General features: G+C 54.8%; 1 protein-coding gene across 5 annotated transcripts in view; it reads right to left on the bottom strand.

Annotated features, from left to right (window-relative positions):
- Nucleotides 1-27,252, bottom strand: part of TSPAN18 (tetraspanin 18) — a 185,799-nt gene that overhangs the window by 36,392 nt on the left and 122,155 nt on the right. For 2 of the 5 annotated variants that reach the window (XM_043581020.1, XM_043581022.1), the window contains exon 1: nt 12,083-12,223. The exons of 2 other annotated variants lie outside the window; for them this stretch is intronic. The gene's annotated coding sequence lies outside the window, so the exon portion shown is untranslated. Of the gene's footprint in view, nt 1-11,055; nt 12,063-12,082; nt 12,224-27,252 lie in introns of those variants that run through there. One more of the 5 variants, XM_043581019.1, reaches the window with a different exon arrangement.

Raw genomic sequence — 27,252 nt, 5'->3', positions numbered from 1 at the left:
CAAAGCTGGGTTACCCCAAAACCCCACACCCTGAGATATGCTGGGGCAGATGGGTGAGGCTTACCCCTCCTCGCCCACCAGGGTGGGATCCCTGAACTACCCCTCCCCTCTCCACCGCCCCCCTCGCCACCCCCAGGGCCCAGGAACTGTTGCTGGAGCAGAAACCATGCCTGCCTCCTCCCCGCCAACCTCCTGTCTTTGGGGGTCACTGCCCAAGTTACATTTGCTTGGTAATAAATATTAGAGGCACTGGGTCTTCCCAGGGCAACTGCAACTGATTCCAGTCACCTGGCCCGAATTAAAGAGGCCACAACCCCTTCCCATAAGAGGAATGACTAACAGGTATTTGCAGCTCAAGTCCTGGAGGGCCAAGAAAAGACAGAGCTCCTGCCTGGCTGAGAAAAGCCTGTGAGGAAATGAGTCAAAGGAAAATCTGGGGCGGGGCCTGAGCAGACAGGCAGGAGTCAGAGAGCCCTGTTTTCTTTCCTCCCCATAAAAAAATCAACCCAGTGGCTCCTAGGAGCCCTAAAGACAGATGCGGGTCAGGGGTGGGGGAGGGGAAGGGCTGGGCTAGAGTGGAGACAGGTTTTGGGGGAGGTGCTCAGACAAAGGGGAATGAAGACATAGTCCATCCCTCCACAGAAGCCCGGCCACCAACTCCCACCAAACATCATGATTTCCAGGCCAGAAAAGGTGCTGGCGGTCCTGGCCGGAAGCCTCGGGGATGAGCAAGTATTCAATCTTAGAAAATTTCTACTTCCTCCTGACGGTATGGTCATCATAAAAAAACAAAACGTCAGGTCCTGGTTTCTCCATCTGTGCAATGGGACAGAAGTCCCCACCTTGCCCTTCCCATGAGCTGGTGCTGGGCAGGATGGGAGGAACCAAGGGAAGGATCCTAGAGCGGAGGTGGCTACTTTTCCCTTAGAGGGCCAGGTAGTAAATACTGTAGGCTTTGCAGACCTATTGTGTCTGTCACAATGATTCAACCCTGCTTTGTTCGAGAAAGCAGCCGCAGAGAGCATGGAAAGGAATGGCCAATACAAGTTTATTTACAAAAAAAAAAAAAAAAAAAAGACCAGGCAGGATTTGGCTCACCAACTGTGGTTTGCGGAGCCCTGACTGACCCTAAGGAATATTTAGGGACTTACCTTGGGTTAAAGCTGCAGATTAGAAGTGGATGTGGTTCCCCTGTGGCGCAGGGGGCAGAGAATGGGAGAGAGAACAGAACCAGGTCCCAGAGGACTGGGTTCTAGCCCTGGGTGCAGGCTGTGCAGCCCCTGCCAACTCCCAGCCCCTCTCTGAGCCTCAGCAGCTTCTCTGTGCCCGCAAGGACAAAGATGGAAGCACCTCCCCAGGTTATCGAGAGGGTCTGAGGAGCCCCGTGGGGGTGGTGGGCAGTGCCCTCCGCAATTAGCAAAGCCCGGCTGGGAGACTAACTTCACTGCAGCAGGCAGGGCTGCGGCTGTGGCCCTGGCAGCAGGTGAGGCCCACTTAAGAATTCCGAGTGGGGCATGCAAAGGTCTGAACAGCACTGGGGGGAGCTTTCCAGCAGGAGGCGCTGAAGGAGCTGGAGCTGGTCCCCCTCTGATACCACGGCCGGACCCTACTGCAACTCATTTAATTTTTGCAATAAGCTATGAAGCGGGCACGATTAGTATGGGGAAATGGAGGCACAGAGATGTGAAGTAACTTGCCCAGAGCTGCACAGCTACTAGGCCGACATTTAGAACCCAAGCAGTTAGTTCCAGCATCTGGGCTCAGAGGGTGTCTAAAAGGTCTCAGAGCTAGTGGGGCAGACCATGGAATTCTCCAGAATTAAGAAATACACTAGAAAAGAAGGTATGGCGTGGGGTGGGGGGGGTGGCGGGGGGGAGGCTTGGGAACTAGTCTTTGCTTTGCCAACAGCCAACAGCATAACCTTGAGCAAGTTTCTTATCCTCCTTGGGCTGCTCTGGGGAGGCAGCATGGGGAGTGGCCAAACGCATCAGAGTGACCAGGGGAGTCATCTCTCCCGCTCACTACCTGTGTGGCTTTGGCTTCTCTGAGCCTCTGTGTACCTTGTCATCTTGTGTATGTGAACATCGAAGAGACCACTCTGCCCAAGACATGAGAAGCGTTCAAGAAGCTGGAGCTGCACCATCATCCATTCGGAAGCCATACCTTTTGCTCATCCGTCCCGGGCCCTGAGCCAGGCTCACGGCTCCCACTGCCAACACTGAGCAAACCTCTAGGTGTCCTCGGTTCCATTTCTGGGTGGAAAGGATTCAGGTATTGTCCTTTCAGGAATGGAAATGGTGGTCTGAATATTTGACGAGCAGACCCCATCCTTTAAACATGTAAACACAGCTCAATCTGTCGCCTCCAGAGCTAACAAATGCCCAGGGAATAAAGAAGTCAGGGCTCCAGAAGGCTCAATGAAACAAGAACTCTGGGGGCAAAGGAAGGTGGCTCTCACCCCGGCGGGCACTGGATCACAAGGTGCATGGCGTGTACCTGAGTTTGGCAGTGAAGGCCACGCACCCACTTGAGGACACTGGAGTTGCCCCGCAGAGCACAGACAGGAGAGGTGCCAGCCACCCATGTGTCCCCTGCGAGGCCGGGGTGACAGTAGTGAGAAAAGGGCTATGGAGAGGGGCTTCGGGCCTGGCTCAAGTCAAAGGCACATTGGCACCTTTTTTGCAATTCCTGAGACATAAGGATAAAAGGTATTGCCTTTAGTCCAGTGATCAGGGTTCAGATTGCAACTTTATGGCCAGCCTGTGCCTCTCCATCTTAGAGTCTTGTCTCTGCCACTGTCTGCTCTCTCTCCCGTCTAGAAGTGACCTCATGTGCGCGCGCACACACACGCGCGCACACACACACGCACACACACACACACACACACTGCCCATTTCCTGGGGAGGCAGAAGGCTACCTGCTTATGTCAGCTGAAACGCTTCTTTGAAAGCACACCTCGCTGGGGGCCTGGACATAAATCCCCTAGCCCAGCCCTGGAACTGTGACCCCCAGCAGGCGGTGGCCGTAGTTAATTTAGAGGCTCCGCGTGTGTGAGCCCTTCTACAAAGCTGGCTTGCCCAAGGCAACCTCAGGTCTGCCCGGGCCCTGCTGGGAGGAGGGGGTCCTGGGGCGCCTCCTTGCTGGGAAAAGGAAGAACCTGGCAGGTGTTTCATTTCCCCCTGGCTGCCCGGTAATTAAGAAAGGAAGACTCAGCCAGTTCATGGGGCAGTGACCACATGGGGATGAGGAGGGGGGGGGACACACAGAGCAGGCTTTAGAAGGAGGCTGTCCTAGGCTCCAGCGTGACCTTGAGCAAGTCACTTCGTGTCTGAGCCACCAGGCCCTGACCACGTGTGTAGAGCTGGGTCACGTCCAGGGGGACGCGCGCGGCAGGGCTATGCTGTAGCTATCACGTGCGTTGGGGGAATGACTCTGAACTTTGCTTGAGGCCATTAACCTCCCCCATCCTCCCCACCACCAGGTGCCTCCTTCCTTGGTGTAATTCTGAATAGCAAAAGCTGTTGGAGAAGAGATTCCGTGGGAAACAGTCTTAGGCGAGGCATCGTATCAGACTTTCTAGGGTAGATGTTCCAGTAAGAGACAAACCCCAAAGAGAACCTGGATCCCGTTATGTGAGTGAGCGGGGGGCGAGAGGGGTGGGGCCGAACCACCTCCTCGCTGTGTACCGTGGGGCCGCAGCGCCTCCCCAGTGACCGGTAATCGGGGTGATGCAACGTGGGTGCACCCAGAACCAGGCCCGGCATATAGCGGGGGCTCCGGGAAGGTCCACTCGCCATTGCTGGGCGCCAGGCGGCCGGAAATGTCTGCCTGTTCACATGTACCCCAGTGAAGCCTTCCACAACCTTCTGGGTTCCCAGACCACGAAACTAGGACAAAGCCCTTCAACGGTGAGAGAGCCTTACAGGATTACAGCTGACCTGTGTGAACTGGAAATCCCCAGGCTTTTTTCTTTTTCACCCTTCTCTCTGCTACTTTTCAATGACCTCACACCATTTTAAGGTCATGTTTCTCTCTGAAACATAGATTTAGGGATCCTTGGCCCAATTTCACCAGTGATGCTCAAAGAAATCTTTCTTCCCAGGTCGCCCTGTCCTGGTCATGTGGTTACAGATGACCGGCTACTCCCAGAGGGGACTGGCCCTCCCCGGCAGTGGCAAGGGTTCAAGTTCATCCCCAAGAACGGTAGGCTGCTTCTCCCTCTACCGCCCATCTTTTTCCCAGCTTCTCCCCCATCAGCGAGGCTCGGCTGACTGGGCCAGGATGGAGGGGGAGGCGGTCAGCTGTTGTCCAGTCAGAGGAGACACAGAGCTAGTTGACAAGCCATCCCTTACCAATAGTAGAGAGCCTGGCCCTGAGGCTGCCACTCGTCCCTTGCCCAGAGACAACTTGACCCAGAGTCAAGAGCTGTGGCTGAAGGAATCCTCTACCCCCTTGTTAACTTATTCCCGTCAACATTTATAAGCCCCCTCCCCCATCATTGAGCTCGTCTCCAACCACCCTCCTTCTCCCTCAACCCACTACAGCCATACTGGTCTCTTCCACACGGCAAGCACATTCCTACCTCAGGGCCTTTGCACCTGCTGGTCCTTCTGCCTGGGACTCTCTTTTCCACATGGCATAATCCCTCATTTCATTCAGGTCTCCGATCAGATTCCTTAGGACGTCCATCGCTGACCACTCCCACCACCCCCCTCTCCCCACCGGCCTAAAATAGTCTCTCCCTCTAGTCACTATCCGACCCTTTGTTGTTGATGCTTATCTCCAACAATGTTTTCTTCCTGTTATTTATCTTCTCTCCCCTTCCTCTGAATGCGGGGGGCGGGGGGGGGGGCAGTGACTTTGTTCTGCCTGGTTCATTGCTGAATCCCAATGTCCGGTACAGCACCTGCCACAGTGTGAGTGCTCAGTGGATATTTGGGGAAGGAAGGAAAGAAGGGGGAGATGAATGAATCTCTGTGTGGGCCTCTTATAAATTTCTGATTTAACCCTTGCTAAAATGTATCGAAAGATGCAGCACCAGCTATAATTTGTGGGACCCAGTAACAATGAGGGATCTCTTATTCAAAAATGAAGAATTTCAAGATGGTGGGGCACCTGGGTGGCTCAGTTGGTTAAGCATCCAACTCTTGATTTCGGCTCTTGAGGTTCATGAGTTCAAGCCCCACATCGGGCTCTGCACTCTCAGTGCAGAGTCTGCTTCAGATCCTTTGTCTCCCTCTCTCTCTCTGCCCCTCCCTCACACGCTCTCTCACAAAAATTAAAAAAAAATTTTTCAAGATGGCAACAGCAGAGCATTAAGCCAAGTGTGGGGTCTTTTTAAGTATAGCCCCTTCCCCAGCAACTGCCCAGATTGCATACTGTGACCCTGGCCTTGGGGATGTGTTATTACCATTGCCACTATGCCACTCGGAGATAAGAGGATCACAATGGTGTAGGGTTTGTCCAACATCACACAGCATTATGCTACGGCTTAGGACCTCACACAAACTCCTGCTTCTCTGTTCCTGCATTGGCTACAGAAGAAATCTTATTATCCACACACACCTGGAAATCTGGGGACCCAGCCCAGAGAAGAAAGTGAGAGAGCAAAATTGCCTGGAAATCTGTTTACCTCACAGATTCATTTTATGTATATATATATATATATATATATATATATATATATATATATAATATACATATATATGTCATATACATATATATGTCATATCACATACATATATATGTCATTTTATTTCAAAATATTTCCACAGTTGTTTTTTTAAATTTTTTTAACATTTTATTTATTTTTGAGACAGAGAGAGAGAGCGCATGAGCAGGGGAGGGGCAGAGAGCGAGACACAGAATCCGAAGCAGGCTCCAGGCTCTGAGCCGTCAGCACAGAGCCCGACTCGGGGCTCGAACTCACAAACCGCGAGATCATGACCTGAGCTGAAGTCAGATGCTCAACCGACTGAGCCACCCAAGCGCCCCTCCACAGTTGTGTTTTTTTTTTTTTTAATTTTTTTTTTTAACGTTTTATTTATTTTTGAGACAGAGAGAGACAGAGCATGAACGGGGCAGGGGCAGAGAGAGAGGGAGACACTGAATCAGAAACAGGCTCCAGGCTCTGAGTCATCAGCCCAGAGCCCGACGCGGGGCTCAAACTCACGGACGCGAGATTGTGACCTGAGCTGAAGTCGGACGCTTTAACCGACTGAGCCACCCAGGCGCCCCAACCACAGTTGTTTTAATATGAAAATAAGGTATTGTTCTCCAAGTCGTTGAGGAGTATTCGTATTCTCTTAGTACATACTGGGCTGATCCTGAGAGTCTGGGTACCCCGGACTCGGGGAAGAGTGCCCCAGGCCCTGCAGGTACCTACCACTCAGTCGAAAGAGCATCATCCAAAGTAGAAGACCCCAGCACAGGCTCGACGCCCAGTACCGCCCCAAAAATGCTAGCTTCGTGCCTTCATTCATTCCCTCCCTCCTGCTTGGTCCAAGGGAAACCTCCCCGGGGTGGCCACAGACCCAGATGGCAGGGAGCCTCCCACAGGCCTGCACGGAGACGCCGGACCTCATTATTCCAACAGAGACAGAGGGGAGCCCGGGTGTGGCTCGCTCCTCCTGGGGAAATGGGTCTCGGCCTGTTAGCGGGAAGGGGAGCGTGCTCAGCCAGCCAGGTTCACTTGCCACGCTAATTGGAACACGTAATGCTTTGTTAATATAGTCTAATTTGGGGAGGCTGGCGCACTGGGGTCTCTGGGGTCGGGGTACGGTGTGGGGGAGGGGAGCCCCTAAAGGTATTGGCAAAGAGGGCTGGGAGAGTGGCTGAAACGCTCTTTGGTGTTCGGCACCTGCCTTGCAAAATGACATCTTAATCCAGCATCCAAAGGCTTGAAGTCCGTTGTGTGGCTGTGTGTGTGCATGTGTGTTTCTACGTGTATGTGTGTATATGAGGGTGTATGTGTGCGCATGTGTGTGTGAGCGGTGAATACGGTGGCCAGCGGATATGGGCAACCGTGTGCGTGGGACAGGAGTGTGCAGGGGTGCAGGACCGTGCGGAGGGGGGGAGGGAAGGGAACACAGCTCTATCACACCTAAAGGCAGAACACAGTGGTCTAATTTGGAGAACGCAAACAAAGACATCTATTTTCTCAGGAATGGCTCACCCAGCCCCTATTAACACTAATTAGGAGGCCTGGGAATTCCCCATAACTTCATAATTACTATTAACAGACTTCACAGGGGCCACGAAGGAAATGGAACACCCCTGTCCTGTTTTCACAGCCAAGGTGATGATGGTTCAGGTGGGCACCCCCCCCCATCACCACCCACAAGGCACGGGGATTCCCCCAGGGGTCCTGGGTGTTCAGACTGCCCGGGAGGCAGAGGTGGGGGGGGAGGGGGCGCCCTCGTGGGGAAAACTCACTCTGTGGGGGCTGGGGAAATAGAGTTAGGAGCCCAAGGAGGGCATGGACACATGCCACATGAGCCTTAAGCTTTGAGTCTGGAGGTCAAGGAGCAGACAGACCACTCCAGGCCTCAGGCCACCCTCTTAGCCCCTGTCCGTTAAGATGAGCCGTATTTTAAAGGTGGCACCAAAGAGCTGGCAAGACCGCAGCAGTGACTTCACGGTGTCATCAGACCCCCCCCCCCCACCCCAGCCTGCTGCACCCTGAAGCCAGACGCCTTAGGAAACCACAGTTAAGCCATCACGGGGACCCCTCAGCTGCTCGCCAGCGAGATGGCCACTTCTGCCAGCCGACAGGCGCAGGGACTTCCCAGAAGCAGCCCTGCGGCCCTTCCCGAGAGGCCTCATTCACGCCTACAAAGACCCTCCCCCTGGGCCACCCCCCTCAGCTCTGGCGGTCCTGCCGCAGGCTCTGCAAAGGCCTGTGGGGAAGCAGGCGCCAGCGCTGTCCCGGCGGTCCCCTGCGTCTGCCCCCACTGGCGTGATCTTCCAGCCCCCACCCCCAGGAAGCGCTGTCCGTCCGTCTAGCACTTGGGGCCTGGCTCTGCTTCCAGAAGACAGCTCTTTGTTCTTTGCTGTCTGCCCAGAATCTGAGATTCTCCATGTATTACAGAGCTGAAAGGCTATTTTCTTAATCATGTTAAAAAGGGCTCAAATGGTTTCAAATGCTGACTTTTGGTGCTGTTTCTTTTATGCTTTATACTCAGCTGACTTCTATCCTTTTTCTCATAAGGAACATGCATTATTTGGTATTATTCATTCACAAAGCATCGCGAAAGGGCCACTCAGGCCCTCCCACTCTGATGCCACCAGGTCTCTGCAGGTGCTGCAAGGTGGGGCCGGAATACCTTTGCCCCTGTGGTCAGCCTAGAGTACTTCTTCTCACCCTTCAATGCCCAGCTTCACATTTCCTCAGCCGTGAAGCCCTCCCTGATTTCTCCAGCCGAGGCAGTGTTTCCTTCTGCTTAGTTCCTCAGTTTGGAGATCAGAAAACGAGGCCCGGGGAGGGGCAAGGGCCTCGCCAGGCCTCACAGCTAGGTCATGGGTGGTGAGGGCTACAATGGAATCCAGAAGGACTTTTCTTTACAGCCTCCAGGGGTTGGGGGGAGGTTGGCACACACCCGCCCCCCTTGATTCTCAATACCCCCTTCCTTCCCTGGAGCCAGCGCCTGCCCTGTCGGGAGACAGCCTTGACCTCCATCTTTGTTCTCCTCAGGAATGAGCCAGGATGCTCCTCTCTCTGTGCCCCCAGGGGCACAAATCAGTGAGGCATGGGATGAACAGAGAATGGCCTGGTTGTTGTTCCACAAAGGGACGTGTGGACAGGAAGCACTTGGGACCCTTCCTCCCTCTCTGGAGCTCAAGGCTGTCTGAATGGCCACCCCTGCAAGGGCCAGCCAGGGCCTCCCTGCCCACCCAGCCCCTGCCCTGGCCTCTCCCGGGTTGAGCCGCTGGAGGCCACGCCCCCTGAGCCTGACTCTCAGCCGTGCCCCTGAAGAGCGGCCGTTTCACATGCCCGAGCCTTACAGATTACCAGAAATACTAGTATTTCATAAGACAACCTACCATGTATTAAGCATTATTCGGAGCCAGGGCACTGGTTAGGTGTTGTTGTTGTTGTTAAGTTTATTTATTTATTTTGAGAGAGAGAGAGAGAGAGACGGTGTAGGAGAGGCAGAGAGAGAGGGAGAGAGAGAATCCCAAGCAGGCTCCACACTTTCATCGCAGAGCCCGATGCAGCACTTGAACTCATGAACCGTGAGATCATGACCTGGGCTAGAAGCCAAGAGTCGGATGCTTAACCGACTGAGCTCCCCCCCCCCCCCCCCCCCCGCCCCCAGCATCCCTGGTCAGGGGCTTTATATACCCCATGGCTCGTCCGCATGACTGCTTGCCCCTTCGGTCACCTGTGACCACTCCCATTTCCCATGTGAGGCTCACGGGAAATGAGGCCACTCCCCCAGGGTCAAGAGCTTGAGGTGACTGAGCTGGGACTTAAGTCTGGACCTATGTGGGGGTTATAAGCCTGGCTCCCAAGATAGTTATATGGATTGGATGAGATAATTGCACAGGCTAAGCGTTCCACAGATAATAACGCGTCGAACATTACAGCTTGCCTCATTTTCATTTCATAATGAGAGCCAGCACTGCGGTGACCTGGCCCGGCCAAGAGTCGATAGGCAGGCAAGGCTTCTTGGGGACCTGGTAAGAGGGGGCAGACCCCCTCCCCCAACAACCCCCCGCCCCGCCACGCCCCAGCAGATCCTACCCTGGAAACCCCAGGGCCCAGAGTGCTCCTAGCCAGAGAGTATTATTTGAGAGTAAATATTATTTTACCCTCCAGCTTCATCCAGACCAAGCTTATCTTTCCCACCGAAAAGCCCACAGCCCGCAGCAAGTTAAGCCCTTTGCTGCTTTCCTAATTGCAGGTTTGCAGCTTTGCCGGGGGAACCACCAGATCTCTGGGAAAGCCCGATAAGCGGTCTGGTATTTGGCAGTGGCATCAGAGAGGCTGGCTCTGGGCGGGGCCGTCCGGCTTTCCAAGCCCACGCTGGGTTGGCCGGGGGGCGGGGTGTCCAAGGGAGAGAAGGCAGCCTGGGGCATATTCCCCTTCTGCGCCCCAGGCAGGGCAGATCGAGCTACAGTGTGGGTAGGGGAAGTGAATCGTGGCCTCCTGTTTCATGCTGAGTCCCATTTGGCTAGAAAAGTAAAACGGGGGTCAGTGGGCTGCCAGGCCCATCCTTCTCCTCCAGTTACACCACGTCTGTTTCTTCCCGCCTCTTCCTTTGAAGCATGGGAAGAACTCATTCAGACCAGAGGCCCTGAGCCTCCCCGTGCCCCAGGTTTCTCTAAGGGGGGGGCCCCTCTAGATGGCGAGCAGTTCCAGCAGACTCCATGCTGCTGCAGGCTGTTGAAGGGATCCTCAAAAGGTCCAAGGGGCCAGCCTGGGTCAGATCGGCCCCTGGCCAACCCCTGTCTCGCATCCTCCCCACGTGGCTGTCCACCGAAAAGCGCTGGCGGGGCGGACGTAGACCCAAAGGACCCACGTCCAGGCGGGTGGTCTGCGTGGGTCTTGTTCGCAAAACTAGCAACAATGGGTGTAAGTTACAGGAATACGAAGTTTGCCCCGATTACAAAGGGGAGTATCCCCCACCACATGGGAAGACTGGAAACGTGGTGCAGCTGTTACAAGACGGATTGGAAGGGGGTGCCACGCAGCTCAGTTGGTTAAGCGTCTGACTTCGGCTCAGGTCATGATCTCACGGTGTGTGGGTTCGAGCCCTGCATCGGGCTCCGTGCTGACAGCTCAGAGCCTGGAGCCTGCTTCAGATTCTGTTTCCCTCTCTGCCCCTCTCCCACTCATGCTCTCTCTCTCTCTCTCTCTCTCTCAAAAATAAATAAACATTTAAAAAAAGGTTTTTTTTAAGAAGTTGGATTTGAAATCATACAGACCTGGCTTCACCCACTTCCTACCTGTGTGACCCTGGGTAAGCATCTCAACCCCTCTGAACTACAATTTCGTCGGCTATAAAATGATGAACCCAAGGATCAAATGACATCAGCAAGCCTGGCACTTACCATGTGATCAGGACAAGCAAGTTTCTTTTAGTCCTGGGGTTAGCGAGCTGGCTGTCGCCAACTCGTATTCAAGCAGATGTCAGAGGGTCCTCGTGTAAAGTTGGGCACACAGGATTTCCTTCCTGCACTAGACTAAAGATTGCACTCAGTGTCTCCAGGAGATCTCCCAGCTCTAAGAAAACACACCCAGGACTTGGCCTCGGCCGGCTGTGGAAAGGTGGGCGTATCAGTGAGTGGGCACCGTCTCCTCGCGCCTCTGCCAGGATACAAAAAACAGGCATCCACACGCGGTATGTGCTTCCATTTATATGAGATGTCCAGAAACGGCAAAATCTCCAGAGGCAGAGAGGAAACGGCGGGAGCCTGGGGCTGGGGGTGGGAACAGGATCTGATGGCAAGTGGGATACCAGGTTTCTTTCTCGGGTGGTGATGGAAATACCCTCAAAGTTGTAGCGATGTTGCACAACTTCTTATGGTTACTACAAGTCAGTGAATCATGCCTTTAAAACGACCGAATTTCACAGCAGTGAAAATTATACCTCCGTAAAGCTGTTAAGAAACGCCAAACAGTGACACCAGCAACAAAGTCCAGAGGGGCCGGCGCATGGTTGGGGGTGATGCCCACACCCTGTGGGAAGCAGTGGCAGTGGCAGCTGAGGCCTGAGGTCACCGCCGGTTTGGGGACTCCTTCTCCACCGGTGGGTTCACAGTGGCGCCCTCTGGTTATTCCTTACCCCGTGGGAGAAACTAGTACCCACTCACCAGCTGGCCTAACACCCCGAAGTGAAGCCCCAGTGATACGAGGAGGCAGCTTCTGCAGAAGGATGGGGAACCTGGGAGGTGGCAGCACAGGCCTCCCAGAAGCCTCCGCAGATCAGTGCTGGAGGGCGACTCGGGGCATCTTAAAGTTTGGGGTCTCTAAGTTAGGAGGAAAGCCGAAGGCGTGGCTTGGCCTGGTCTGTAAGGCACTGGTGGGTCCACTTGAGGGAGGTGGGGACAGAACCAATCACGTGCTGGGCACTGCTACCTGCCAGGGAAGGGCTGACATCTCTCCTGGGGATGTGACACCCTCGGGCCTGCAGATGAGCAGAGAAGACCGGTCTCCGCTCGGGGTCCGCCCACTGAGGAGAGATCCGACTTGCTCACGGTTGCTTCTGTGCAAAGCAGGAAAACAACTTTCAAGGCCATCTGAGCACCGCTGTCTGGACTGATAGCGAGCTCTCCGTCGCCAGTAGTATGTAAGCAGAATTCAATGAACACCTCTCAAGGAGTCGAAACAGAGGACTTTGAAACCCCTCCTGGTCCGGCTAGTCGGGGAGGCCAGGAATCCTTGCCGGTCGCTTCCCTCAAGAGTTAAATCTGCACTCAGAGCGAAGCGGAAAGGCCTGAGCCATCCTGAGGGAGGGGGCCTGGCACCTCCTCTACCAGGACCGCACCTCCTCCCAGCGCTCACCACACGCCCGCACTGATTGCTGGTTTGGGCTAACGTGATCCTTGAATACACACAGGCCAGGCCAGGCAGCTCAGGGCTCCAAGCAAATGCACTGGGGCCTGAACTACCCCAGAGGCGGGGGCAAGGGAAGCAGAGGCTGCCCGCCCAGAGCTGCCGGTAAGCCAGTCGAATGGGGCCCTGTCTGGCCCTCCGGCCAGACGCGGGTTTCATACTTGCCCACCGTCAGGCATGCAGGGGCCTTCCCTCTCCCCACTTCTGGCCTCCCCAGGGACTCAGGATCCTGGCGGCAGTCTGCAGGTTCCCTCCCCCTCAGCCCCAGACTCATCGCAAGGATGAGCTCATCAGAGGCCCCTTCCCAAAGGGGAGCCCCAGGCCTGGGAGAGGCCCCGGCTCCCTTTCCTGTGCCTGCTTGGCCCTAGGAAGGCAGTGAGGGAGGCTGGGCCTCCAAGGAGAAGGCCGGGCTGGGGCTCCCCCGGGCTGGGGCTCCCCACCTCCTCTCCAAGGTACTGGCACGCCAGCCCTGAGGGGCGGAGGCCAGGCGCCTCCTGACCCAGCCCACCATCGGCCTGGGCCTCTCTCAGGCGCTCCCAGCCTCCACCCAGCTCCACTGTCAGAGGGGCTCTAGGCATGCTGCTGTGTTTCTTGGTGCGGCCACTAGGTCTGGGACCTAGCCGTGTGGACAGAACCGTGGTCTCCTCTCCCTCAGAGATGGCAAACGGAGACTCTGGAGTGGAAGGCATGACGCCCAGACTAATCACAGTGCAAGACAGAGTGTTCCCGAGGTACAAAGAGACGGACAGAAGAGGGCCACCCGGGCTCCAGCATTCAGTAGTGGCTCCCCGGTGTTCGTGTTCTGGCAACAGGGCAGGACTCCTCCAGGACCCAGGGTATCCCCGCCCCACCCTGCTTCCTACTCCCCATCCACCACAGGCTCATCCCTGCCCTCCAGAAGAGAGCCCGATACCTGCTGTGGTCCAGAGACCCTTCACCTCAACCACCTGTCTTCCCAGGGTGCAGGTCTTCCCTCCCCCCTGCATAAACCTTTTCACGGCTCTGCAGCACTCCTGAGGAAAACCCAACTCAGAGCACAAGAAGCCCATTGATGAGCCCTCCCCTCCCCCCCAATGCTCCTCCCCCACTCTGCCCCAGCAATACCACTTATAGGTCCTGGACGCTTCTGTTCTATCATGCCTCAGGGACTTTGCATGTGCTGATCCCTCCGCCAGGAATCCACTCCCCTCCCCCAAGTCACACACAGATTTCTTTGTCCACCTCTAAGTAAGTCATTCATAATCCCTATCTACGAGGACTGTGTCACCGTGGGCTGTGTCACCCTGTCTACGTGCCACTGCATCACAGGGCCCTGGACCACTTGCCACCTGCCTGTTGCTCAGTGAGCCTTGAACTTCAGCTTGCATCTCCAGCCCCGGGGGAGCCTGTCAAAGTCTAGACTGCTGGATCTCACCCGCAAATCTCTGATTCATGAGGTCTGGGGAGGGCGTCTGAGATCTGCATTCTAGCAAGTCCCCAGGCAATGCTGAGCTTGCTTGTCTGAGGACCACATCTGAGCCCTCTGAGCTCGATCTTGTCTGATATTTCTTTCATTTCCAGTCTCTGAACCAATCTGGTTTAGAGTTGGCGTTTGGTACCCAAATGCACGAAAGGTCCCGGTCTATCTGTGGTAGCCAGTGTGGACGGCAGGAGAATTTACTGAGACAAGTTTTCCTGATTTGTTTGCTCTGCTGTGGGAGCTCTCTCTCTCTCTCCCTTTTCCCAAGATGGCGGCCAAGTCTTTGGATCCCATGTCTTGGGGGCTGCTGGTTTCCAAGGCCAGGCACAGAGGTTGCTGGGCTAGGAAGACCGTCCACCCTCTGGGCCCTGGAAACTTCTCGACGGGGCATAGGCTGGAGCCTGTGAAGGTGGAGGCGTGTAAGCCTGGGCAGGGGGGCAGGCAGAGGCAGCAGGCCCGGGGAGAGGGTTGTTGAGCGTCTCTGGATATCAGCAAGAAATGAAAGTGGGGGGATCCGAGAACGACAGGCCCGAGTGCTGGAAGAGCCCTCCCACCAGGTGGCAGGACTTCCACGGGGCCACCCTGAGAAGCCTGGGCAAGGCTGGAAGGCTATGCACCCAAACTCACCGCTTGGAGTTGCAGCCAAACTCCACTCTTGGGCCCAGGATGGCGTGGAAATGGCCACGGCCCGCTCGCCCTCCCTGGACCTCAAGGCTCGCCAAAGGAGCCTACCCTAAGTGTTCTGGGCCACACAGGGGCCACCAAGACCCCTACAGGACGCTATTGGCGCTATCGTTTTCTAAATGACAACACTGAATTTGACAGAGGCTAAGTAACATGCCCTGGGGGCAAGAACCCTCCCTCCCCAATATGCCTGGGATGGAATGTCCTTCAAATGGATAGCGGGGGCTCCGTGGCAGATGGTCAGAGCTAAAGAAGTAAAGGAAGATGACACATTTGGCACCATAGTGATGCTAAAATTCAAACCTGCTGTGGGTCCACTTAGTGCCAGTGATGCACCAGGCCCCATGCTAGGTCCGGGGCTGTTCCTGATGGAGGGAAGGAGTATGGCACCAGAGGGCACAGCTGCGGACGTGCAGACTCTCAGGAGGCGGACAGGAATGAGCGAATGTCTTGCCAGGAGCACGGAAGCTCGGGGAGGACTGAGCCTGGGGCTCCCTGACAGAAGAGGGAGCCAGGCCTGCATGCGGCCAGACACAGTGTCGGTGAGTCTGTCCCTCCAAGCCTGGCCTGAAGGTGGCCTGCCCCAGGCCACCTGCCAGGACTCCAGGACCCGGAACGCTGGAGACCCTCAAGACAGAGAGCAAACTGCAGCCAGGATGCCAGGCTATCCCCTGCTCCAGTGGGACCACTGAGGCCTGGACTTCTGGCCTGGACGGCAGTTCAACACAACAGCCACCTGATCGCTGTCCTCGCCTGACTGCACACTTGTCCCCTGCTCCTGGGGAGAAAAAAAAGGGAGGAGGGTTCCAGACTTGGGAAGCTGCACACTAGGCAAGGGAAGGAACTGGCTGGCGGTGGATGAGGCATTTGCTTTTTAATTTAAATCCTCCTGGATCATTTGAATTTTTAAGGACCACGTATTCCTTCTGTAACAGTAACTTTTAAAAATAATTTTTTGTCTGAAAAATGCAAAGCAGTATGCAAAAATCGGTTTGGAAGAGAGAAGGCTATGCAACCCATAGCCTAAGGGGTCATTAAATACATCACCATCATCCTCTGTGTTTTTATCCCCATTATTTAATCTAAGCTCATCACAGCCCTCTGTGTTGGATGCTATTAGTGCTATCATTTTCTAGATGAGGACACTGAATTTGCGAGAGACTAAGTGACATGCCCGAGGTCACCCAGCCCTGGAGCAGGGCTCTAAACTCTCGAGTGTCAGGGAGCAAGCTCCACCCTCGATCAGGGTGCGCGCACCGTGCTGCCTCCTGAAACTACAACCGAGAGATTGACAAGCTCAAAAACCATTTGTTCTGAGTCCGCTCTGTGACTTGAAAACCACCGCGACTGCCCGGGAACCAAAACCAAAAACAAAGCCAGAGCCTGGTGTCTCCAACCACCTTGGAAACTTGGACCGAGGCTAAGAAAGCACGTATTACGGGGAGCCCACTGCCGCCTGTCCATCTGTCCGTCCACTCACCAGCCACTGACTGAAGGCGCTGCGTGCCCAGCTCTCTGCCGGATCCTGGCAACCAGAGAGGGCGAGAGGCCCACGACCACCCAGAAAGGACCAGGTGAGCACAGGGCAGATTGGACCCCTCAGGGCCTTCCAATCTGCTCTGCTTCCTCTGCAAATTTCCAAGAGCTCTTGCAGTCGGAGATCCAAACAGACATCAACAGGGGAATGAATGAGACACAACCCTGCAATCCGTGCCCGGTGGCAAGCCACTCTTCTTCTCCAAAGCACTTAGTTTGCATAACGCTGAACCAGGGCTTGGCAATCCAAGCGGTCTCTCCGGTCCCAGGCCAGTTAACTGCACTGGGTTCTCTGGCATTTCACCCAAGCCTTTGCCCCAAGATGGAAAGGGAGAGGGTAGGAAAGATCCGGGAGCCGGGGAGACAGGTGGGATCTCTCCCAGGGTTCCAGCCTGCAGAGCTGAGTGCATCATGCTCGGCGTGAGGTCCCTCGGCCAACGGTGTCGGCGGGGCCAGCTGGAGGTACAAAGTGCGCTTTGCGGCAGCCTGAGCTGCTGAGAGCAGGGAACTTGGGTGTCCCGTTCAGCTCTCAGAGGCCCAGGCACACAGCAGGTGTTCAGGAAATATTTGAGTGAATAAATGTAATTTTGAGGAAGGCAGCTCTCCCCCACGGGAGGGGTGTGACTTGTCCTGATCACTGTATCTGGGGGGCATGGACTTAAGCTGCCCAAAGGCACCTACATACCAAAGGATTCCTCCCAGAGTCATAAAACTGAAAATCTAAATAATAAGAACACCCATAGCATGAGTGCTATCACTCAGTACTGACCCTCTGGTGGACAAGCTGGTGAGCGCTTTATCTCCTTTAGTGACCTCATGGAATCTCCACATCCGTCCTGTGAGATGCATAGTGTCATTAGCCCCAATTTACAGATGAGAAAACCGAGGCTCAGAGGGCCAAGGCCATACTACTGGCAGAGCTGGGATCTGCACTGAGGTCTGACTTAGAATTAAAGGTCTAAGGCTGGGAGCCCCCCCCCCCCCCATTTCACAAATGACAAAGTACAGGACAGGGAAGCTGAGGACATCCGTGGCAGGGCTGGGACAAGAACCCAAGTCTTCTGACTTCCAGCCCAGGCTCTGTCATGACTTGGGAAGTTACAGGTGAACACGGTTTCTCTGTTCCATTAAGAACCTTGGAGTTGGGGGGCTTCATTACTTTGGGTCCCTTCTTCTGAACGGCCCCTCCGCAACTCCCCTTCCTGAGGATGGAGGGGAAAAAAGGAAAATGGAAGAGCCACTTGACTCCAAACCCAGGCTGTAGTTTAAAGGCGGATTCGAGGATGGCCACAGACCTGCACGCAGCCAAGCCTGGAGGCCAGCAGGGAAGAAGCTGTCCGCGTCCATCCTGTTTCCTGCCTGGCACAGTCTTCCAAGCCCTAGGCTCCCACCTCCAGGCTTTCACTCTCACTGTTTGCTCCTTCCTGGCATCCTTGCCTGTCCGGTACCCCAATTTTCGAAGCCCAGCTGGAATGCTCTGCATTCCCGGACTCCTCACCACCGTCCCCACCCGGAAGTGACCTCTGGATCACTGGCCTTGGAACCTACAAGCCTTCTTTTATAATTCTGCTCTGGACTCTCTTATTCTCTACTTTGTATGTCTTTGCTCTCATGTCTCTCTCCTTATGACTGGCCAGGAGCCCCTTGAGAGGCTGAATGAGCAAGGTACAACCGGAGTGAAAGCTGGCCAATTCCTTCCGGTTACTTGTGCACCTCCCCCCACTGGGTCTGCACACAGATCTCTAACCGTCGCCCCCGTCCCTCTCCAGGACCTATGGCAAGCTGTGTCTTGTAAGTCCTACCGGGTGAGGACCAAGCCATTCTAGAATCTCTGCAGCGTCAGTGGGGGCTTTGGAAAATAGCGTGGAAAATAATCAACTCGTAGACTTTCACCAAGTTCAACTATGGCTCAGCACTGAACGAAACCCTGGACAAGGGGTGTGGGGGGATGGGGGGGAAGACACCCGGAGGAAGGGTCCTGCCCTCAGGGGCTCTCCCAGAGGGGAGGGCGGGGACCTTTCAGCTTTGCTCACTCTCTATCCCTGGCAAGTAGAGCAGGTCCGGCACATGATGAGAACACAATAGTCACTGGCTGAAGAAATGAATTAACACTCATTGACCCAGAAGCACTGAGCACACCATATAAGGCAGGATAGTGCTGAACACTGAGCTGGTCTATGTGGTGAGTCAGAGCTGCAGAATCCACAGGCAAGAGACGGAGAAGAGAGAGAGAGAGAGAGAGAGAGAGAGAGACACACACACACACACACACACACACACACACTGGTGAAGGGCAAGGAGGTTTGTGGTTGACCAAAATCAAGCAAAGGACAGAACGTAAAAAGCACTTGGCCACAGTTGTCTGGGAGGAGGCATCATATGCTGCGGTTTTCAATCTTTTTCCTACAGAACAATCTTCTTTCAAATGAGATCATACACCGCACCCTAAATGCATAACAGAGCTGCCACGGTGGACGTCAGCGAAAGCCGAGAGGCCGGCCTGCTCCCATGTTCCCTGGAGCCCCACGGAGGCCCCTGGGTTCCACAGAGATGGGGTCCTTGCTCAGTCAGCCCTGCCTCTCCGCTGAGACGCCTCAGTGCATCTGAGGGCTGGGCTGCAGTTGTTCTGAGAAGGGGGTCTTCGTAGGCCCAGGGCTTCTGGGAGCCCATTTGGGGCAAATAAACCCGAAAGTGGCTCAAGAAACTTTCCCCAGCCACGAGGGAGTAGGGGGAGGAAGGAAAAGGTCCTCCCAGCAAGTAGAGGGGAAACCAAGGCAGCAGGATATGGGGTGGCTGAAAGAGTGGGGTGGCTTCTCCAGTGCACAGCAACTCCATATGGGAGGGACGTTTGGGGCCAATCCTTCTGGAACGCGAAGCATCACCTGGAGGTACACTGTGTGTGTGAGTGCGTGTGAGTGTGGGACTGTAGGTGCATAAATCAGGCTTTCAGATACCAGATCCACAGAAACCCAGGTGCACCTGTCAGAGCAAGGCCACCCTCCTCCTGTAAACTACAGGAGGGACCCTTTGGGACAAATCAGCATTCCTGTTTCCTCCGTGTCCCCCAGGCCCTGCCATGGCACCAAAAGGCTCACCTGTTGTTTTGTCTCCCTGGCATTCCTTCCTCCTTCTGAAAATAGCACCCGGGTTTTCCCTTTGGGGTTCCAGCCCTCTCCCAATTTCAGGCCAATGCCCGCCCCCCTGGCTGATAACACATGCTGCCCCACCGGCCATCGACTCTATCGACTCTGACCTAGTCTGGCCAATCAGCACATTCTCTCTTCCCACCCGCCCCCACCCCAGTTTCAGTAATTGGTCAGAGATGGGCACGTGACCTGAGACCAGCCAATAAGCTTCAACTCTGGAACTTCAGCTGGACATCCTGGGAAAAAGAAGCTCTCCTTCCACGGGCTTGGAAACGAGTGGGATGACAGTCCTGAGCTGTCTGTTCATCACTGCCCTGCCACCCCACCGGGCCCGGGTGCCAGGGATGGAAACCCATAAGGAGGAAAGCAGAAGGCACAGACATAGGCATCATTTGAACCTTGGATTTGGCTCTGCCTTGGACACCAATAAACACGCCCCAAACTGTCAATATATTGGAAACCAATAAAAAGCTAATAAATCGCTTTGTCTTGCCTAATCAGGTTTGGAATTGAGGATCGGCTCCCAACTGATGTGGCATCTGACCTCGGTTCAGCCTTTGCCCTGGTCTCCCCTGCAGCCAACCATCATTTCTGGCCCATCCCTGGTTCTTGCTGACCTGGGCAGCAGCTCCCACCTTCCCCAGTTGAGCCCAGGGGCCCTCAGACTCAAGCACTGGCCACAGGCCGTCTGCACCCCAGCCTCTCCAGCCCCCTGACTCCCCCTTGGGCTGTGTTTTGGCTGATGTAACGTTGGCCCAGATCCACTCGCTTTGTCCCCTCTCTTCATTGTTCTGCCTCGCTGACCTTGGGTTCTTGTAGGGGAGACAGACCCTACACGATGAATGAGGGTCCCGGAATGCAGCCACCCCTGATCTTGGAGCAGGAAGAGTCACCCCGGGGCTTTGGTCCACAGTCTCAGGGAGACCTGCCCTGGGCAGAGGCTGCGGGGAATGCGAAATGCTGCAGCCACTTTGGAAGGCAGTTTGGTGGTCTTTTAAAAAGCCAACTATGGTCTCAACCATACAGTTCAGCCAACATGCTCCTAGGTGTTTACCCAACTGGGTACAGCTTAGGCCCATACAAAAACCTGCCTATGAATGTATAGCACCTTTGTTCATAATTGCCTAAAATCGGAAGCAACCGGGACAACCTTCAGTAAGTGAATGTATATACAAACTAGGGTACATTCAATGGAATGTTATTCAGCAATAAAAACAAACGAGCCATCAAATCATGAAAAGACATGGAGGAAATTCAAATGCATATTGCTAAGTGAAAGAAGCCAATCTGAAAGGCTACCTACAGTATGATTCCGATTCTATGATGTTCCGGAAAAGGCAAAAGTCCGGGGACGCTCAAAAGATCACCGGTTGCCAGAGGGAGGGAGCGGAGAGGGAGGGGGAAAAAAGGGGGTGGGTCATCTTATCGGGCAAGGTGGAGGGTCCCCCAGTATCCATGTTGCCCTTCTTCCTTCGAAATAGAATGGCAATTGGGCAGATGGCCACCCAGAATGAAGCCTGTAATTCCCAGCCTCCCTCGCAGCAAAGTGCACTCCGGCCGATGGGGCGTGAATGGAAGCGACATGGGCACCCTCTTAAAGGAAGTGGCACCCTCTCCTTCTGTGGTTTCCTCCTTCTTGCTGAGTAGAACAAAGAAGCTGTCATGGGCCATCCTGGATCACAAAGACCAGCAATGGTGAAACCACAAGACAGAGGAAGCTGGGCCTCTAACAGTTTTGTGTGGAAAAATCTTCTTAGCTCAGAATTTCACTTAGACGGGGCGCCTGGGTGGTTCAGGTTGTTGAGCATCCGACTTCAGCTCAGATCATGATCTCACGGTTCATGAGTTCGAGACTGCTTCGGGCTCTGTGCTGACAGCTCAGAGCCTGGAGCCTGCTTCGGTTTCTGTGTCTCCCTCTCTCCCCACCCATCCCCTGCTCTTGGTCTGTCCCTCTCTCTCTCAAAAATAAATAGGCATTTTAAAAAATGAAAAAAAAAATTTTACTTAGAGGAAAATCAACCTCTTTCTCATTGAAGGAACTATCATTTAGGGGTTTTGTCACACACAACCAAACTCATATCCAGACTAATGCAAGGACCTTCAAGGACTTGTCCTGCGGGTGCTGTATAAAACAGGCAAAACACCTTCATAGATTCATCCATTCAACAAATAAAGGCCAGGGATGCCTGGGTGGCTCAGTCGGTTAAGCGTCCGACTCTTGATTTTTGGCTCAGGTCATGATCTCAGGGTTCATGAGTTTGAGCCCCACGTTGGGCTCCACATGGATAGTGTGGAACCTGCTTGGGATTCTCTCTCTGCCTCTGCCTCTCTATTTCTCTCTTAAAAATAAATAAACTTGAAAAAAAGCGGGGGGCAGTTTACAGTGCTGGGACCTGGGGATTCAATTAAGAATGAGGCAGACAAACCCCTGCCCTCATGGACTCCACCTTCTGGCAGGAGACAGACGATAACGAACTCATTTCGGATCATCATGAGCACAGGAGTACCCTTAGGAACAGTTACCGTCTCTTGAATTCGGAGCTTCCTCTGTGTCCATCCTGTTCTAAGCCCTTTTCCTATATTTCATCTTCACAAACCCAGAATGTGGGTGCTCTTCCTTCCTGGTTTGACCGATGGGGAAACTGAGACACAGAAAGGTTGACGAGACACCCGCCCAAGGTCCATGCAGCCAGTAATTGGTGGTGTCAGAATTTGAACCCAGGTCTGCTGGACTTTAGAACCTGAGCCACTGGGCTCTCCTGCTCTGGAAGGGTATAAAAGAGGACACTGTGATACAGAATGACCGGGTGCCCCTGCTCATGGTTTCTATTAGCGACAACAACAGGCGCAGCGTAGAACCCGGTGCTGAGCAAGCCTGAACTCCCTTACCTGGGTGGCAGGCGTTGGGAGGCCTGGAAAAGTACTGGGCCCGTGTCTAGACGCCAAAGTCAAGGGTTTCAAGTTGCTCTGATGATGGTGTCAGAAGCCCCGGCCACTGCAAGCTTGGGCTGTCCAGGAGATGCCCACCTGTCAGAGACAAGCACATCAGCCCTAACTGCCTGGTCCGGGGAGATCTCATCAGCTCCCACTGCCGGTCGTGTCTTTTTGTTTGAGATGCTCTCTGGATCCCAAGGGGGCTGTGGGATGGGGCAAAGACAGCAGGAACCTGGGATCATGCATCAGGATAGAGGTCCCAGCTGAACTTGCCTGGAAGCGAGACTGAGACACAAAGATATGCATATGCCTGTGTGTGTATGCCCTGCATAAAAATACATAAGCATCACACCCACTGTGTCTAGCACCGTGCCCTTGGCAGAGCGGGGAAGCTCGACAAATGTTTCGCGGTTTGCTTTGATGTGAAACATAAATGTATATGCTGGAGTGAGTGGGTGGGAACTCCACAAGAGTGTGAGTGCATCGGAGGCAAGATCCTTCCTCATGTGAAAATGCATTCTTGGGATGCTCCATCCAGCCACACCAATGGCCTCATTTTATCAACGAGGAGACTGACATCCAGAGAAGGGCGGGGACTAGTGCAGGGTCACATGGCAAGTTGGTGGCAGAGTGGGGCCTAAGCCCTGCGTCTCTCCTGACTCGCCGCTGGGTGTTCTCTCCAAGGATCCACCCTCCTTTGTAGCGGTCAGACTTGCAGCCCGGGTACAGGGCAGGGATCGGCCACATGCCGTCAGGCGGATGCTGGTCACAGGCCAGGGCAGAGAATTGTTTCCTGGCTGTGTTCAAACCCCGACAAGGTGCAAGAGTCAATGCCCACAGTGGTCAGAAGCATGGTCTTTGGAGGCAGGTAGATCATGGCCACATGCTGGGGCAATCTTTTTCCAGAAGTGGACCCTGGGTAAGTTAGGTGTCCACTCAGAGCATCAGTCTCCTCGCCTATAAAACAGGGATAATAATAGCATCTCTCTCCGAGGATTGCAGGCAGTTCAAGTCTCTGAAGGCCATGCAGAGCATTCGCTCAACAAATGCTAGGGATGTGATGCAGAGGAGAATATCGTCAGGGGCTGCACGGCAAGGTGGAGCACCGGACTGGGGCTTGCTCTGTCCCCGGGGTGAGTCTTCAGACAAAACTCTCAGTTCCACCCGGTCATCCATTCCTTCTGTCCCCACCTTCCTCCCTCTTCACTGCCTCTCACAGAGCAGCTCGGGGCCCCAGCCCTGCATATCTGCCTCTCCGGGTGGGCTGCAAGCTCCCCGCGTGCCCCCGTGGGATCCCCACCGCCCAGCCCACATTTCGACAGCGAGCAAAATGCAAATGTCATTAGCGCTCTGCAAGCTGGTGAGTGCTAACGCCCCCAGTGGCAGCCCGCTCTGCTCTCGTGAGAACCGGGGAGCGTTCAGGGGTGGGGGAGCGAACTCCCCAGGAGGGGTGGCGGTCTCGGCTTTCTCCAAAAGGGGTACGGTAAAGAAACAAATAACTGGCCTCAAGAAACAACGGAGACTGTTTTAGCAGCATGAGGCGCAGCGAGGCCTTGCTCGTGGACTCACGTGGCGCCTGCGGGCCCTGCTTCAGTCCCCATCGGGATGATGGGTGTGTCAGCCTCTCTGGGCCTCTTCGCCACACATACTTGAGGATGAGGCTCATCTGGGGGACCCCCAGCCTCCATGTTTCATTTCTACCCCAACCCACCCCCCCTCAAATGTGTTGAAAGCAGACCACCCACCCAATGAACAGACCGCTGGTGGGGTGGGGTGGGGGGGCGGTCTTCACCCCCAGGAGGACGCAGCTGCAGTGGACCCTCCACCCCCCTGCCCTGAGTCTTGCAGGCAGGGGTCCTGGGCTCCGGTTCCAATGCCACACTAGCTACACCCAGGCACATGCTCCCCTTTGCGGGGCCTTGGTTTCCCCAACTGTGAAACGGGCTGTTGGGCCCACTGACAGTCCCTACAATCTCTCACGGTCAGCTGGAAAGCCCGGCTCTAGTAACTTCCGGGCGGAGCTGCCAAAGTAAGGCTGCTCCTCTAATGTCCTGACGACAATGCACGGATGACCCCAGCAGGCACATGAAGCCTTCCTGGAGGAGGGGGCAGGGGTGTGTGTGTGTGTGTGTGTGTGTGTGTGTGTGTGTGGAATTGAGAACAGGGTGCTGTGGGCAGTGGGGCGGGGTGAGCAAGGGCGTCGAGATACCCAAGTGGGGAGCCTTGAGCCAGCGCTGCCTGTCAGGGCGAACGGGAGGTGAGACGGAAAAGTCCTGGGGTCAGTGCTTCCTGTGCATGTCCCCATTTGATCCTAACTGCGCTATCATTCACATTTTACCGTTTCACCGGTGAGCGGTTCAGTATCTTGGCAGACACATGACTGTTAAATAGCACAGATTAGATTTGAACCCACAGCTAATTTCAGAGCAGCTCATTTTGACGGCTTGTGGCAGATCCCTGCCCTGCACCCGGGCTGCAAGTCTGACCGCGACAAAGGAGGGTGGATCCTTGATCGCCGCGGGCCGCCACCCGCCGTCTAGACCGTTTAAAATGGAATGTGAACTAGAGAAATGTAGGATCATGCGTGTCGTGAACCCATGCAGACGAGCTCGCGGTGGCACCCGAGGGGGAGCAATATTGTGGCTGGGGCGAGGGGAAGGAAGCTCCGTGTATGAACGTGCACACGCTGTCCTTGTGTGTGTCTTTGTTAAGTGATGCTCCAGCCCTGAGTCCAGGCCCAGAAATGCCAGAGGGGCGGGACGTGGCAGAGGGGCCATCGGGGCTGGGGAGTGGGTAACTCGAAGGCCCAGGCCATCCCACAGCAGCCCAGGAAGCCCTGCTCTCCAGGCTGTGAGCTGGGCCTGACCTGCATCACTTCCCCTGGCTTCCACAGGCCCAGAGGCCGACCCCATGCCACCAAGGAGAGTGGTACATCCGGTCCTTGGCTGCCTCTCCCTTGGCTCAGGCTGCCTGCTCAGGCCGGGGGCACAGGGCCTACAGATGGAGCCCGGGATACACAAGGGGCTCCCGCCAGCAGGTAGGGAAGCCGGCAACCACACCAGCTGACGGCAGGTCAGCCCTGTTTTCCAGCCCTGGCCCTGTCACTAGCCACTGGCCTTGTGATTGGGACATGTGACCTGCCTCTCTGAGCCTCAGGGAAATTCTGCTGAGCTGCAGAGATGACCACCTACGGGCAGGTGCATGCAAACGGTAAAGTGCTGTGCCCACCAATGGGGTTGTGGTTCTAACTCCAGTGGCCAAGACAACCCAGGAAGTAATAGAGAGTCCCTAAGGGAGGCTTGACTGAGAATCTAGCCAACGCCTTTGTGTAACTCCCCTTCTTTCCTCTCCTGGGCCGCAGTTTCCTCACATGTAAAACTGAGGGTCCTGCGGCTCAGATACGAGTGGTCTACAGCCCCCTGGGGTCTAGCCTCCTTTGCCACGATTTGCAATTAACAGCATATCCGGATTTCATTTGCCAGAAGCCAGAAGGCCATTCACGCAGCAGTCAGCTGAGTACGCGGGGCCCGGGACGGGTACATTTTGATGGAAGGGAAGAGGAAAACGGGTGACCTGGAAGGAATGGAACAAATCTGGGAAGACAGAAGGAAGCTTGCGGGAAGGAAGGGAGGCGGAGCTGTCGACAGGTGATAGAAACTGGGCAGAGTCTTTCCCTAAGTTCGCGCTGGGCTGGCCCCGGAAGTCACAGAGAAGATGCAAGGATTCTCTTTCCTGAGGCCACAAGCAACATGGGCATTCACTCATTTGGTGAGCATTAACGAACACCTGCCGTGTACCTGGGACTCCAGGGGTGCCAGAGATGACTGAGGCACAGACCACGCCTTCAAAGAGGCTCACGGTTATCGGGAAGAGAAGTCAATGCCCTTGTCTTCACGGTTCAAGGTGACAAGGAGGGCTCATCACATAGCTCTGAGTTCAGAGGCAGGAGAGGTCCCTCCCTACGTGGGCCCCAGGGAAGGCTTCCTGGAGGAGGGGGCAGATTTAAATATAAGATGACAGGAGGGTGCTGTGGGCAAAGGGGTCAGGGTGAGCAGAGGCATGGGGGTACCCAAGTGTGGGCTGGGTATTCAGGACCATGAGCCAAGGCTTCCTGTTGGGGCAGAGTGGGAAATGAAGCGGGAAGGGAAGGCAGGGGCTCCACGGGTAAGGTCTTTGAACGCCAGGCCAAGGAAGGTGAAATTTGTCCACAGGCAATGGGGAGCCACTGATGGTCATAGAGCAGAGGTGTGCTTCAGGTAGATGAAAAGCAGGAAGGGGCCCAGGCAGTGGAGACAGATGGTGAGGCGATGGACGGACGATGGGCAGAGACCGGTAGAGGTGGTGGGAGGGTAAAGGTATGAGGGAGGTGGGGTTGGGGGCCCCGAAGCTGACAGGCCAGGGAGACCACTGCCACCAACTTGTGGCCTCAGGCAGGTCATTTAACCTCTCGGGGCCTGTTTCCTTCCCTATAAAGTAAAAAACATCGAGCCACTTCACAGAGATGTAGGATTCAACTTGATAACATGAGAAGCGCTTTAGGCACCGAAAGTGATGGTGGGACGCATGCTTTCTAAAACTTAAGCATTTGTGGCTTTTGTTAATGAGTGGTGCCTTTCCCCCCGGAAGGACACTGAAGCTCAACGTCCAATGGTTGGCTAGAATCGACAGTACTGGGCCTTGAAGCACACGAGAAGCAAGTTATGAGCAAATAAACCTGGGTGACTCAGAGAAGAGTCTTGATTTTAAAATATTGCTAAAGAGAAGGGCCGCTTTATGACTTTTGCACCGTGCGCTTATTAAACCCAAGCTATAAACGTGAACTAATAAGTGAAATGAGTTAAGTTAATGAAAAAACTCAACCTTCAGGACGAATCCATATTACCTAATGGCAGTCCATAAACATAAACATAAAATTTTAAAATACAAGAATGAAT

Source organism: Prionailurus bengalensis, chromosome D1 (genome assembly GCF_016509475.1).
Source record: "Prionailurus bengalensis isolate Pbe53 chromosome D1, Fcat_Pben_1.1_paternal_pri, whole genome shotgun sequence".
Taxonomy (NCBI): Eukaryota; Metazoa; Chordata; class Mammalia; order Carnivora; family Felidae; genus Prionailurus; species Prionailurus bengalensis.
Note: the sequence above shows the minus strand (reverse complement) of the source record. Positions and strands in the feature narration are given on the sequence as shown.